This window comes from Leptonychotes weddellii, chromosome 2 (genome assembly GCF_054177405.1).
Source record: "Leptonychotes weddellii isolate Sample4059 chromosome 2, ASM5417740v2, whole genome shotgun sequence".
Classification (NCBI taxonomy): domain Eukaryota; kingdom Metazoa; phylum Chordata; class Mammalia; order Carnivora; family Phocidae; genus Leptonychotes; species Leptonychotes weddellii.
The window spans coordinates 45,295,987-45,310,089 of NC_138370.1; the positions used below are offsets into that span (position 1 = coordinate 45,295,987).

The 14,103-nt window shown below is 36.1% G+C and overlaps 1 protein-coding gene across 2 annotated transcripts in view; it reads left to right on the forward strand.

The window, feature by feature from the left end:
- The window catches only part of GLRA3 (glycine receptor alpha 3), a 179,570-nt gene that overhangs the window by 20,064 nt on the left and 145,403 nt on the right, over positions 1–14,103 (forward strand). The gene's annotated exons all lie outside the window — the stretch shown is intronic.

The following is a 14,103-nucleotide window of genomic DNA, read 5'->3' on the forward strand; positions in this document are numbered from 1 at the left end:
ATTTATTTTTTAAAGATTTTATTTATTTGAGAGGGAGAGAATGAGAGACAGAGAGCATGAGAGAGAGGAGGGTCAGAGGGAGAAGCAGACTCCTTGCTGAGCAGGAAGCCCGATGTGGGACTCGATCCCGGGACTCCAGGATCATGACCTGAGCCGAAGGCAGTCACTTAACCAACTGAGCCACCCAGGCGCCCCGACAAACAGGGTTTTAGAGGGGAGGGGGGAGGGGGGATTGGTTAGCCCGGTGATGGGTATTAAAGAGGGCACGTACTGCATGGAGCACTGGGTGTTATACGAAAACAATGGATCGTGGATCACTACATCAAAAACTAATGATGTATTGTATGGTGACTAACATAACATAATAAAATAAAAAAAAAAAGGCTTTCGTTTTGTCTTGTCTGTGACAAGTTCTAGACAATTGTTTATATATTTCTAATCCTTTAGATTATTTTCAAAGTAAAATTTTCATATGAATTTTTAAAATTATATGGTGCAAAGAGCTCTGATGTTGTTCACAGCATTTCTCAATCCCATCTTCCTCATACTTAGCTGTCTTTCTGGATAGCAACCATTTTTAAATGCTTATGTGTTTTTCTTATTCTGATGGTTATTTCCACACACCTAAATAATATCCATATGTCATCACTGTTTTACATTTTGTTTTCCCTCGATTTTCTAATTTCTTCTTTTGTCTTTACTTACATTAAATGCTTCTTTAAAGACTCATTTTTTTCTCACCCTCTTAATTCTATGGTTTTGTCTATGTGCTATATTCCAAATCTCACTACACCGCACAGCAAAATGGTCTTCCTAGAGTTCTTTCTTCTGAGCAAAGCTATATTGTTTGTTTGTTGAGGTTTTCTGCATAGACCTGATCTGAGGAAATCACATTACTACTTTCTAAGTTGTATCAGCTCCTTCTAGGATTTTGTTTCTTGGTTTACTCCCTCATTTTGCTGTAGTATATTCTCAATGATTTTCCCAAGACAGCATTAATGCAGGTAGACTATTCAATTCCTTGTATTTGTGGCTGCTTCATTACTGCTCACTTGATTCACATATTGACTGAAATGCTGAGTTGAAAATATGAAATAAAAATAATTTTTACCCAGAACTTTGAAGGCTTTATCTTGATGTTTTATAACATGTACAAATGCTCATTTAAAAGCCTAAAGCCAGTCTGATCTCATTTTGTATTTTCCTTTTTCTTTCAAAATCTTTCAGGATCTTCTCTTAATTCTTAATATTAGGCAGTTTTACAACAATGGCTCTAGACATAGTTCTCTATTAGTTCAATCTCTGTTGAATTCAATCAGCTCATTCACTTTGAAAACACTTGTTTTTATCCATTTCTGAAAATTCTCTCATCCCCTTCACCTACTTCTCTATTATTTCCTCTTTTCATCTTCTAGAACTTGTAGGAATTTTTAATTTGCTGATATCTCCTTTTCTGTTGTTGTTTAGTTACAGTTTATACCTCTTTTTTTTTTTAAAGATTTTATTTATTTTTTAGAGAGCGAGCGAGAGAGAAACAGCATGAGAGGGGAGAGGGTCAGAGGGAGAAGCAGGCTCCCCGCTGAGCTGAGAGCCCGATGTGGGACTCGATCCCAGGACCCCGGGATCATGACCTGAGCCGAAGGCAGACGCTTAACCATCTGAGCCACCCAGGCGCCCCAGTTTATACCTCTTTTGTCATTTGGTATTAATTTAATGGACTTGGCAAAGGGGTGGAAATAAACACTATTAAACTATTTTAAAATTTTAAATATTTATATACCAACATTTAGAACTTTAATTCATCTGAAATTTGTTTATATTTATGTTGTGAAATAGGAGATCAAATTTATGTTATTTGCCAAAAAATTATTGACTGATTATTGACCATTAGTCTGAAGTAACTGTTTCCTCTACCTGAACACTCCTCCCTCCGCTCCGTATTCAGCTCACATCTCAATTCCTTAGCAAGTCTTTACTGACCATCCATTCCATATGGCCTCTCTCATTATTTTCTGTTTCATCGTCTTGGCTATTTTCTTCTGAGAATATAGAACAATCTCTAGTTATCTTTATTACTTACATTTTTTGTTTGTTTGTTTGTTGTGTGTTTCTTCTATCATAACATAAACTCCTTGGCTATAGAGACTTTATTAGTATTTTCCTCTACTGCATCCAGTTTTAGGTAACTGTTTTTTACTGCATATATACAACTAAATGAATACAAGAATATGTGTTTTGTAAGTTTATGTGTGTCTGTATAAATAAATATATGTCTATATAAATATTATATATTAATGTACATATATATGCACATATATTTACATATATATACATATATACTTAATACATACATATGTTATATATATGAAATAAAATCTTGGGGAACAAGTACTTTTTTTGTCTTGTCTTGACAATCTGCTTATTTTGCTCTTCCATCAAAATTTTGAAGTTTTTTGCTTAGTTTATTCTTAGATCTTAAAAACTTGCTTTTATTGTTGTTTGGGAGAATTAAACATAGTTTTACTGAAAGGCTTATGCATGCAGCTGTTAACGTAATGATATATTTGCATACAGCTACAGATTTAAGTTTATGATTTTAAACTTAATTATTGTAAGTGCCTAAATAACAACATTAAGCTTCTCAGATTAAAAAATGATTCATCAAAAATGTTTATGTGGAATAAGAACATTAACTATTAACTTCAGGAAACATCTTTGTTATAGTTTTCACCTAATCTTTTTAAGGAAGATATTTTTAGTATGAGAGGAAATATGAAGTTTCTTCCAAAGACTCAATGTGTTCTACTTCCCAAAGAGACAGTGATATTCTAAATCAAATAAAGGGTACTTCTACTACTCTCTGGAGCTACACTAAAGTTGAAAGAGTTGAACACTGACTTCGTCAGATAGCATCATTGGGAAAATATATCCTTACTTGAACTACTCTCTTGAAGATCTAACTTCTATGAAAATAAAATGATGATAATAATAATAATTATATGATTTACTGTAATTATGTTGAGTTCCATATCAACCTATTTTAATTATCACACAGGATTTTCTTGGTTTAAAAATATATATTATTTATCCCTCTAGTGACGTATTTCAAGTACTATTTGTTCATTTATTCCAAAATATTTACTTAAGGTCTCCTATTTGCCAATCAACATTCCAAGTATTGGGAATACAGCAGTAAACAGCAAAATCCTTGCTCTTACGAAGCTATATTTTCTAGAGATATTTTTCTAGAGAAATATATCAAAATAAAGTAAAATAAATAATATTTTAGATAATAATAAATTTTTTGGAGAAAAGTAAAGCAGAAAGAAAAGAGAGAAAATGTGACACGGAAGACATTTTTAGCTAAGTAATTCAATTAGACCTTTTGAGAAAATGTCATTTGAGTGAGGGCTTGAAGATGATGAGGGAGCAATTAATGTGACTATCCACAGAAGATTATTCTAGGCAGAAGGAATAGCCAGGATGAAAGCCCTTAGAAGCCAGAATGCTTATTAAAGTTTTTGAAGAAACCATCCAGTAAAATATCATTGCAAATTTTGTTTCTCAATACAGAGAACATATCATAGTAGTTAAGTTTCTCTTAGATATTTCAAAACATCTTCTAATTCAACAGGTCCAAAATTGAGCACATTATTATAGTCTCAAACCTAGTTCCCTTTTTCACTCTGTCTTGTATCAGTGAATGATATGTCCATAAATATAGTTGTTCAAGTCAGAAAGTTGAATCAATATATGACTTATCTATTACTTATCCTAAAATTTAGTGGCTTAAAACAACAATAAATATTTATTAGCCTCAAAGTTTTCATGGGTCAGAAATTTAGGAACAGCTTAAGTTGAATCTTTCATTGAGTTACTGTCAAGATGTGAGCCATGGCTGCAGTCATATGAAGGCTTGACTGGGGTAGAGAATCTGATTTCAAAGTGGCTCAGTCAAATGACTGACAATTTGGTGAATTCTCTTGATGGAAGCCCTCAATTTCTTCCATGTAGCTACTTGAGTGCCTGGGAGAAGTGAGTGATCCAAAAGAAAGCTAGATAGAAGCAGCAATGTCTTTTATGAACTTACTACAGAATTCATGTGCCATCATCAAGTCACTTTGTATAATGAATATTCAACAGGAGAAAAATTGGGCTCTACCCTTGGAAGGGAGGAATGCCAAAAAAATTGAATAAGTATTTTTTAAATCTTCAGAGTTATGCTTGAGATGTTCCTCTTATTCACATTCAGTACCAAACCATTACTAAATTTTGTCAATTTTGTGGATATCTCTTAGATTCTTCTACTTTTCTCCAACCCCACTGCTGTTTAAATTACTCAAACTATCCTCAGCTCTCATCTTGACCACTGGAATTGTTTCCAAATGGGACTTTGGACAAAAGTCCACGTATGATCTATAAAGCAGTGCATGATCTGGTACCTACAACTCTCCAGTCTCACTTGATATTAATATTAACACTCTGGCTCTATTCCAGACACACTAATATTCTTTTAGTCTCTGGTACTTTCCATGACACCACAAGTTATGAGATATTTTCTCTTGTATCTACCCATTCAGTTTGTTCCTGTCGGTAATTCTGGACTACCACTTCAGCAGCCCCTCCTCTTAGAAATTTTCACTGACTTTTACAGAAATTGGTAGAATCCTTTTGAATTATTTAGAATTTGGCTAGAATGCCAAAACTGAAACCGAACTACTGAACAGAAAATGATATATATCCAAAATTGCTTTAACTAGTCACTCAATAGTTGAGTTCTGAAAGACTTAATGTTCTGAATGAGAAGTTATTTAATTATTTAAGCAGCAAACTAGTGTGTCAGTTAAGTCCCTTACAACTATACATTGGCAATGTTGACTTGGAAGCTCTCTAGCTAAAGTGGTTTCAACCATAAGTTGAATCCATGAACTAAGATGGGTCAATCAGATCTTTTTCTTTTATGTTGCTCAGTCTTTCCTAAAGCTTGCCTAACTTTTTCTACACTTGAGTATCATGGAATACTATTATATCCGTCCAGAACCCTTTTATATAAATTAGCTTGAGTGAATTTCTCTTTATTTCACTTAAATATCCTGGACCAAAGAAGTCACGGTATCAAATGCAAAATCCAAATATTAGCATAAGGAGCTGGCATTTTTCAAAACATATATATAGATTGTGTCATTTCTTTTACTAAACTTATCTATGAAAAATATGTGCCACTTCAAGTCTCCATTTTAATACTGGTAAAACAATATCTGTTTTGCTCAAGGCAAAACAACTAGTTAATGACAAAACTGGAGAAAAATATAAGCCTCCTGGCTGTCCATCTGGAAATTCAACCATTGTACTATGATGACTTCCATTTAATTATCTTGTGCACTGAACACATAACAGAAACTATTAAGTATATTCTAAGTAATTTCCAATGTATCTGAAACACTTAATTAGTTTTCTTTAAAATAAATAAGTCATTAATAAGCTACAAATCAGCGAGTTAATTAGCTGTTATGGCTTTTTCGTTCTTTCAGTTGAAATAAGCTAATGCCAAAACTCTAAAGAAGTACAGTATTAAACATGAGGATAGTTTATATAGAAGTTAGAAGTCTTCATAGAAGTTATAACAATTATCATAAATTTTGAGCACAATACTCTACAAGTATTTAGTAAAAATAAATGATTTTATGACAAAAAATAAATTTGTAGATAAAAAAAAGATTGTATAAAGATTAGAGTTAAGAAATTTCAGGGGCGCCTGGATGGCTCAGTCAGTTAAGCGGCTGCCTTCAGCTTAGGTCATGATCTTAGGGTCCTGGGATTGAGCCCTGCATTGGACTCCCTGCTCAACAAAGAGTCTGCTTCTTCCTCTGCTTCTCCCTCATGCTTGCTCTCTCTCTCTCAAATAAATAAATGAAATCTAAAAAAAAAAAAAGAAATTTCAAATGACTGCACTATCTAATCCTGTTTCTATTTTTACTATTAAATGGAGTCCTCCTTCTTCATCCTATCCCTTGTCCAGAACCCTGTATTAACCTTTTATATTACAAACACACAAACAATATGTAATTATCACTAACAACCAGCAAGCATTGAACGTAGACAGCATAGACCCTAAAAAGCACTAATTTATGTAAGCACTGAATGTAGACACCATTGCAATATCCCCATGACATTCTAACTTACAACTTTACAGTTCTACTATTAAATGACGATTTTCATGATTTGATGATTTAAGTTTCTCTTGCAGATTTCTGTATCTTGATTTTTTCCTATTTCTAAATACTTGTTCTAAGATTGTCCTTGGTTATTTATTAGCAGCACTCCTAACTTGGATAGAAGGACAGAAGGAGAGAAAGTCGGACTTTCACTTGTGTTAAACATATACTCTAAGCATGATTACTGCTAGACTTGGAGGGTCATAGTCTGTTGTTTGACCTCTACATCATTATATTTAGTTAATTTGTTTCAAAAATATTTCTTCAGTTGTTACTCTGGATGTTCTGGATTTCTTCTGGGTCTATTAAAACAATTGGAAGAGTCATGATTGGCTTACATAGTAGATCTTACAAAGTAGGAGATAGACATTGATTGATTAATTATATTAAAATGACAATTGCAATTGTGATAAGTGCTACTAATGAGGAGCACAAATGTGGGAAATACTTTAGCAGTGTTTTACAAAATCAGAGAGAATAGTTAAGATTTCTTGAGAAAATGATACTTAAACCTAGATCATAAAGATAAGTATAAATTAATTAGATGTAGAGAGGACCAATGAGCATTCCAGGCAAAGGTAATGGCTAGTGGTAGGTTATATCAGAGGCGTTGAAGAGAACATGGTGAGAAGTCATAGGATTACAGATCTAAATTATAAGGTAGGGCCAAGTGGATTGATATAATATGTGAAATAAAAAGAAGAGTCAGGGTTATAAAAGATTTTTATCCCAAGAAATGGAAAGATGGAGGTGCCATTAACCAAGTTTGAAAAGAATGAAAAACAAAAACAAGTATGTGTAGAAACAGAAGGAGTTTATGTTTGCTCTTATTAGAGAGCTGGGTTGCCAGCAATCTGTGATTATTTTATTCTAGTTTCAGAAATTAAGATGATTCTAAGCTATGCCTAGTCTCCTGCTAGCCCTCTACATTTCTGGTTCATTCTTACGTAAAAGTCTTTGAGATCTTAAAGCCACTCATAGGAGCTCACCCTTTGGATGAGTCCTTGAGTACAGTTTCTGTCCCCCTAAATCCATAAAACTTTCAAAACTTGTACACAGATTGTAAACTACTCAATTACTACTCATCCCACCCCACCTGACCCCCAAGAGAAATGCAGCTCTAAATACTTGGCTCCCTTCTATGAATTTTCTTTCTCTTAGGTCACAGCCATATTATTTTCCATTGTGTTTTCAGCTCTTCAATGCACAGATTCATTTTAAACTTGTCTAGTTGTTTTCAGTGTAAAGTTCCATTTGTTTACAGTATTGGTTTATACATTAATGTTTAAGTGGCTTGGCAGTAAACCTCTCTATACCTTAGTTTCTTCACCTGTAATACATAGGTTATAATATCTAACTAGCAACATTGTTATGAGAATTAAATGATATCATGTATATGTGCCTGAGAGATCAGGAAGCAGCTATAATATTTATCATATTTATTATAAATTAAAACAGGCTAGGCCCCATCAAACTGCAGATATGAGTTCAGACATGAGATCACTTTAAAATGATAATCATCTTTGACTGGCATATTGCTCACAGTAGCCCTGCAAATTTTTAGTTATTTTTCTGAGTCTCCAGAGGTATTCTAGATTAGTTCTTTTTATATTCCTCCACTATGGTCTCCTTTTTCAATAATTCATATCATCAAACTATCAACTTAAAGCCTCCTTCACTGCATGTGTCTTCATGGCAAAAAATGGTTCCTTTTCTAAGGCAGAATGCTTTCATGTGAAATATTCAAAACTTCCCATACTCCTAGATATCCCAGTTTCTCTTTAGTTCTCTTAATGAGCCTGAAGCCATAAAGAAATGGGAAGAATGCGCATCTCTTCCATTCTGTGTTTTGTTTTTCGAACAAATATCAATTGCTTATATTTCTAAAACTCACAAAGTTCCAAATAATAACTGTGAACATTTTTTTTCCACAAAGAATTATAGCCCTACGAGACTGGTTGTGGAGCTATAAACTACATGGTAAACTGTGTTTCTCCGTCATACCCAAACCTTCTCTACCTCAGGAATCTGGGCACTGATTTATTTTCTACAAGTCACCCTTCCTTCTGTGCAAATCAATTCATGAAAATAGATGCATTGAGATTTGTGGCCCCATGTGCCAAGACTTGTCTCTAACCCTCTTTATGTTGCCCAGCTACATCTTTCATATGTTCTCTCAATTTTAAGGTGCATTTAGCAGAGGTAAATAGGTATTAACAATTATTCTAAATTCATCTTAGAAGCATCCATATTTAATGGTTATTTCTGTCCTCAAAAAGTGGATGTATTTTATTTTCTTGTCTCAGTGAGGAGGACAAAGGGGAAAGAAGAGGAAGGAAAGGTACATCTTTTTTATGAATTTTTGTTTTTTATTTTTTAGAGAGAGAAAGAGAGAGAGGGCACGAGCAGGGTGGGGAGGGGCAGAGGGAGAGGTGAGAGAGAATCCTAAACAGACTCCGTGCCCATGACAGAGCCTAGAGGATAACCTGACCCGAAACCAAGAGTCAATGCTTAACTGACTGAGCCTCCCAGGTGCCCCAAATTTTGATTTTTTATTTCAGTTTTTTTTTGAAGGTTTTATTTATTTATTTGAGAGAGAGAGCACATGAGAGGGGGGAGGGTCAGAGGGAGAAGCAGACTCCCTGCCGAGCAGGGAGCCTGATGCGGGACTCGATCCCAGGACTCCAGGATCATGACCTGAGCCGAAGGCAGTCGCTTAACCAACTGAGCCACCCAGGTGCCCTTTTTTATTTCAATTTTTAAGAAAAGTTTCTTCCAGTATCTCAGAAATTGAAGTCTCTGAACTTTCAAGTAGCATGTCTTTCTACAAATAAGAATATATAAATATTTAACTGAAACAAATGTTCATTGATGGGAATGTATATGAGTCCGCACAAGTTTCCAAGAAGAGTTAATAGTAAATAGTTAAGAGTAGTTAAGAATAAGTAAGAGTAAATAGTAAATAGTAAAATTAATAAATACAGTACTTGATGCAGTAGAGAACAGAAGAGCCAACTGTGGGAGGCAGATGAATTAACAGATTTGAGACGTTCATAAATAAAAGACTTCTAAAAAATTCAAATCTGTTTGTTTCAGAAGTACTGATCACGAGTAATTTGCTAAGAACCTTAGTAACTTGCTATAAATACGATAGTTTTATTGATACTCAATATGTTTGTACAGATGATGATGTTGACTATTTAAAAATGAGAGAAAGATTCCAGATTGGTCATATGGAGCTTTATTACTATAAACTTTCTTCAATGACTCTCTTTAATACTTCTCTTAAGACAGTCTATTAATGTTCACATGGTGCAAGTCTCAGATATTACTGTACTATGAAGAAAGTTCCAGGATTAATATGCCAGAGCAGAGGGGTGCCTGGATGGCTCAGTTGGTTAAGCAGCTGACTCTTGATTTCTGCTCAGGTCATGATCTCAGGGTCCTGGGATGGAGCCCGGCCTTGCACTCCATTCTCAGTGGGGAGTCTGTTTGAGGATTCTCTGTCTTCCTCTCCCTCTGTTCCTCTCTCTGCTCGTGCTCTCTCTCTCTTTCTAAAATAAATAAATAAATCTTAAAAACAAAAAATGCCAGAGCAGGAATTATAGGTGATAGGAAGTCTTCCTATATGCATAGCCTCTAATCTTTTCAGAAAAGGAAGGGATAGACGATGTAGAGATGCTTTTCAGCCAATTACTCCATGTTGACAATAATTCCTTCTGAGTCAAAATTGTGAATCTTCAGAAATAAAATCAACTGTCTCTTAAGTGGTTGAATGGTTCTTGTGTCATTGAAAGGAACATAACTAGTAAAGAAAATTGGAATATTTCTTGGCTCAGAATTTTCTCATTTTTTTTATAGACATCATTCTGCAAAGCTTGGTTGTGAATCCGTTACAAAACATGAAGATTTTGCTTTCAGTAGTAGGAAGAAGGGAGCCAGCCAGCCAATCATCTTCTTCACTATAACCTCACTTCCCAGGTCATGCTCACTGATACTTCCCAGGGATTCTCTGTAGATTTCAGATGGGCCCAGACAGAGTAATCTACTAAAATGTGAATACTTTAAAGATTCAAATTTGTGTTCTACATACTTCAGCTTCTTAGCACAGTGCTTCGCACCTAATAAATTATGAGAACTCAAAATTCATTGTTTCAACATTTAGCAGATATTTAAGTGCATTTTGACATGAGAAAGGATATTTTTATATAATAAAAATGCACTATAATTTTATTGTTAGTGAACTTCTCTCAGTTTTACAAATCTCTGTAAATCCTCTCCTCCATAAAAGCAGGGAGAAAACTATCAAAAAATGTGACAACCAACTTTTTCAGAACTCTGGCAATTAATCAGAGATTTGCAGTAATACATGGAGTAATTTAATCAAGAAAGACAGCTAAATATTGGTAAGAACAATGGGATTTGTGGCTATAACTTGTCCTATTCTTGTCCTCCTTATTAGCTCCATGGTAGCATTATAAACCAATGGCCTGCAATTGCAGGAAAAAACAATAATCTAGAAGTTACTAGAGTGGGCAGAAAGGAGTTTGAATTCCTTTAAAGCCTCGTTATTGGAGAATTGTCATTATTTGACCTGTCTGGAGGTTCTCTGGAAGACTCCACTTACAAGACTGCTTTAGACCTAACTTGGAGCTCACTCAGTATGAGAAGTCTTTTCCCTAGTGAGGTTCATTAAAAGCATTTAGAGGCAATGTTTTAACTTCATGGGTGTCCGATGCAGTGAGTAACAGTGGGGGCAAACAACAGACTAAACAAAAAGCTTAAGAGGAAAATCAATGGAATGGTATGTCTATAGGGGTTTGGAAAAGCCCACATATTTCTGGGTATCTAGAAAACTACACATATATATGGGGCTGTGAGCATGCCCAGGATTATGGGCCTAATTGCATCCTTTCAAAATTCATATGTTGAAGTCCTAACTCCCAATACCTAAGGAAGTGACTTTATTTGGAGATAATTAAGATAAAATGAGGTCATATGGGTTGGTCCTACTCTGTGATGTGTCCTTCTAAGAAGAAGAGATTAAGACACAGACACAGGGAGAGGAAGAAACAGAGAGGAGATGACTATCTGCAAGCCATGGAGGGAGGCCATCAGAGATTAACTCTGCCAACAACCTGATCTTGGACCTCTAGAATTGTGAGAAAATTAATTTCTGTTGTTTAAGCCACTCAGTCTGTGGTACTGTTAAGACAGCCCTACCAAACTAATACACATAGAGTTGTGTGCATGCTCAGAAAAGACCTGAGAAGACCTTAAGCTCTGAACACTAGCTGGCCTTGGAGCCCTGTGCAAATGGCAAGTAAAGGCAGAGGCAGAGTTGTCAATTGCCTGACTCAGTGTTGAAGGTGTGACCCCCACAAACACAAAGCCTCCAGAAAATCCTGGGAGATTTATTGGCTTTAGAAATTTAAAAAAATCCCTGTCCAATATTAGGTAATTTCTAAGCCACCCAGACAGATAGTTCCATGGCCATACACAATAAAGGATGTAGACTTTACAGAATTAGTTTAGAAAAGCCAATTAAAAACAAAAACAAAACCAAAAAACACCAGACAGCAACAACAACAAACCTTAGGAAGGAGGGAGAATATGATGTACAGAATTGCCATACTATATTATTTAAGATGTCCATTCTCAGTAAAAATATGAGACATTCAAAGGAAAAAAAGTATGATTCATACATAGGGAAAAAAAGGACAATCAATAGAATCTTCCCTGAGAAAGCAAAGAGAGTGGAACTACTGGACAAAGACTTTAAACCAGTTCTTTTCTTTTTTTTTTTAAAGATTTTATTTTTCATTTATTTGTCAGAGAGAGAGAAAGAACACTAGCAGGGGGAGTGGCAGGCAGAGGGAGAAGCAGGCTCCCCACTGAGCAAGGAGCCCAATGCAGGACTCGATCCCAGGACCCCGGGATCATGACCTGAGCTGAAGGCAGACACTTAACCAACTGAGCCACCCAGGCGCCCCAAACCAGTTATTTTCTTTTAAGATTTTACTTATTTATTTTAGAGATAGAGATCTGGGGCAGGAGCAGAGGGAGAGGGGCAAGCAGAGTCCATGCTGAGCATGGAGCCCAACTCAGGGCTCAATCCCATGACCCTGAGATCATGACCTGAGCCAAAATAAAGAGTTGGACACAGCCAACTGAGCCACCCAGGCACCCCAAAAGAGCAATTCTGGAGTTGAAAAGTGGAATCACTCAATGAAAAACTCGCTGGAAGGCCAGTGCTACTTTCCTATGACTACCATAACAAAGCACCACAGTTTAAATCTGCCACAGTTTCAGAGGCTAGAAGTCTGAAGTCAGTTCACTGGGCCCAAAACAAGGTGTGAGTAGGACCGTGCACCCTCCAGAGGCTCTAGGGGAGAATCTGTTCCTTCCTTTTCCTGCATCTCCTGACTTCTGGTATTACTTGGCTGTGCACATCACTCTAATCTCTGCCTCTCTGGTCACAGTGATTTCCCTCTCTGTCTGTGGTCAAATATACCTCTGCCTCTCTCTTATAAGGAGATTTGTCATTGCATGTAGGGCTGACTTGGATAATCTGGAATAATCCCCCCCACGCAGTGCAAAATGTGGGAATTGTCAGTTTAGCATACATAATATTCTGTTGTTTTTTTTAAGAAGTGAAGGGCAGGGCATTACTGGTTCAGATCCAGTTAAGTTGGTTTATTCGTTGTTAGGAGGATGTAGAAGTTTATTTTATGATCATTGAAAGGAAGGATTTTGTAAAAGAAATGCAAAGAATGGTTTAGAAGCAGCAATCTGTAGTTATGAGGGCTCTGACAATCTTTTCTGCCCTATGTTCTTGGGCTATGGAAAATGAGCAAATGCTGCTTAAGAGGACAGGTGAAAGTTACTTAAAACCAGATGGTAGAGAAAGTTCTAAAGTCATTGAGAACATAGTGGTTTCTTAATGATATTATTATTATTGTTTATTATTATTATTATTATTATTACATTAGAATAAACTTTCCAGAGATCATGGTGGCATGGAGTTCAACTGACCAGTAATAATCAGAGGTAAAGGGTCACAAAGTAATATAGAGCCAAAAGAATAGAGGGAGGAGAAACTTATGGTTCGGTAGTGAGCATGAAAGACAGAGAGAGTGAGCCATTGGCCTGATAAGTGGCTTAGAATGTCTAGAACGAGCTAGGATCTTTAGAACTGCACAATAGTTAATGGACGCTGTTAGCTGTGATCCTCCACTTGCAGAAACATCACTCTCACACTATGATTGATATTGGATTTTAAAATTGTGCCTCTGTGTGTGGTAGACAATTCAACAGTGATGGCTGTTAAGACCCATTTTCACTACCTAACCTCACTCCTAACTTGGATAGGATAACTTGGATAAATTTCAGCAGGAGGAATTTGATACTGCTGACATCAAGCTGTGACCACAAAAGTTCAGGGCCTGGCAATGCTCTGAGTTGAATGACAGAGCTGGGAGGCTATGATGACTGACCATCTCCAGGAAATATCAGCTTGAATATACCAGTTTCAAACACATGTGTGCTCTGGAAGTCTGTTTCACTTACCTGAGCAAAGCTTTATGGATGAAAAGAATTATTTGATCTTAGCAAGCGGGCCCCGGCCCTCTGTAGACCAGCCTAGGTAAATGAGGAACTGGACGGGGTGTCGTGACACATGTGGGCTTCTAGCATGAGCAGCTGCATAAAACAGAACACGTCTGAATGAAAAAACAGTGCAGTAACTCTCTACTTTTCCTGGACACACATTCTTTTTTTTTTTTTTTAGATTATTTAATTATTTATTTGACAGAGAGAGACACAGCGAGAGAGGGAACACAAGCAGAGGAAGTGAGAGAGGGAGAAGCAGGCTTCCCGCGGAGCAGGG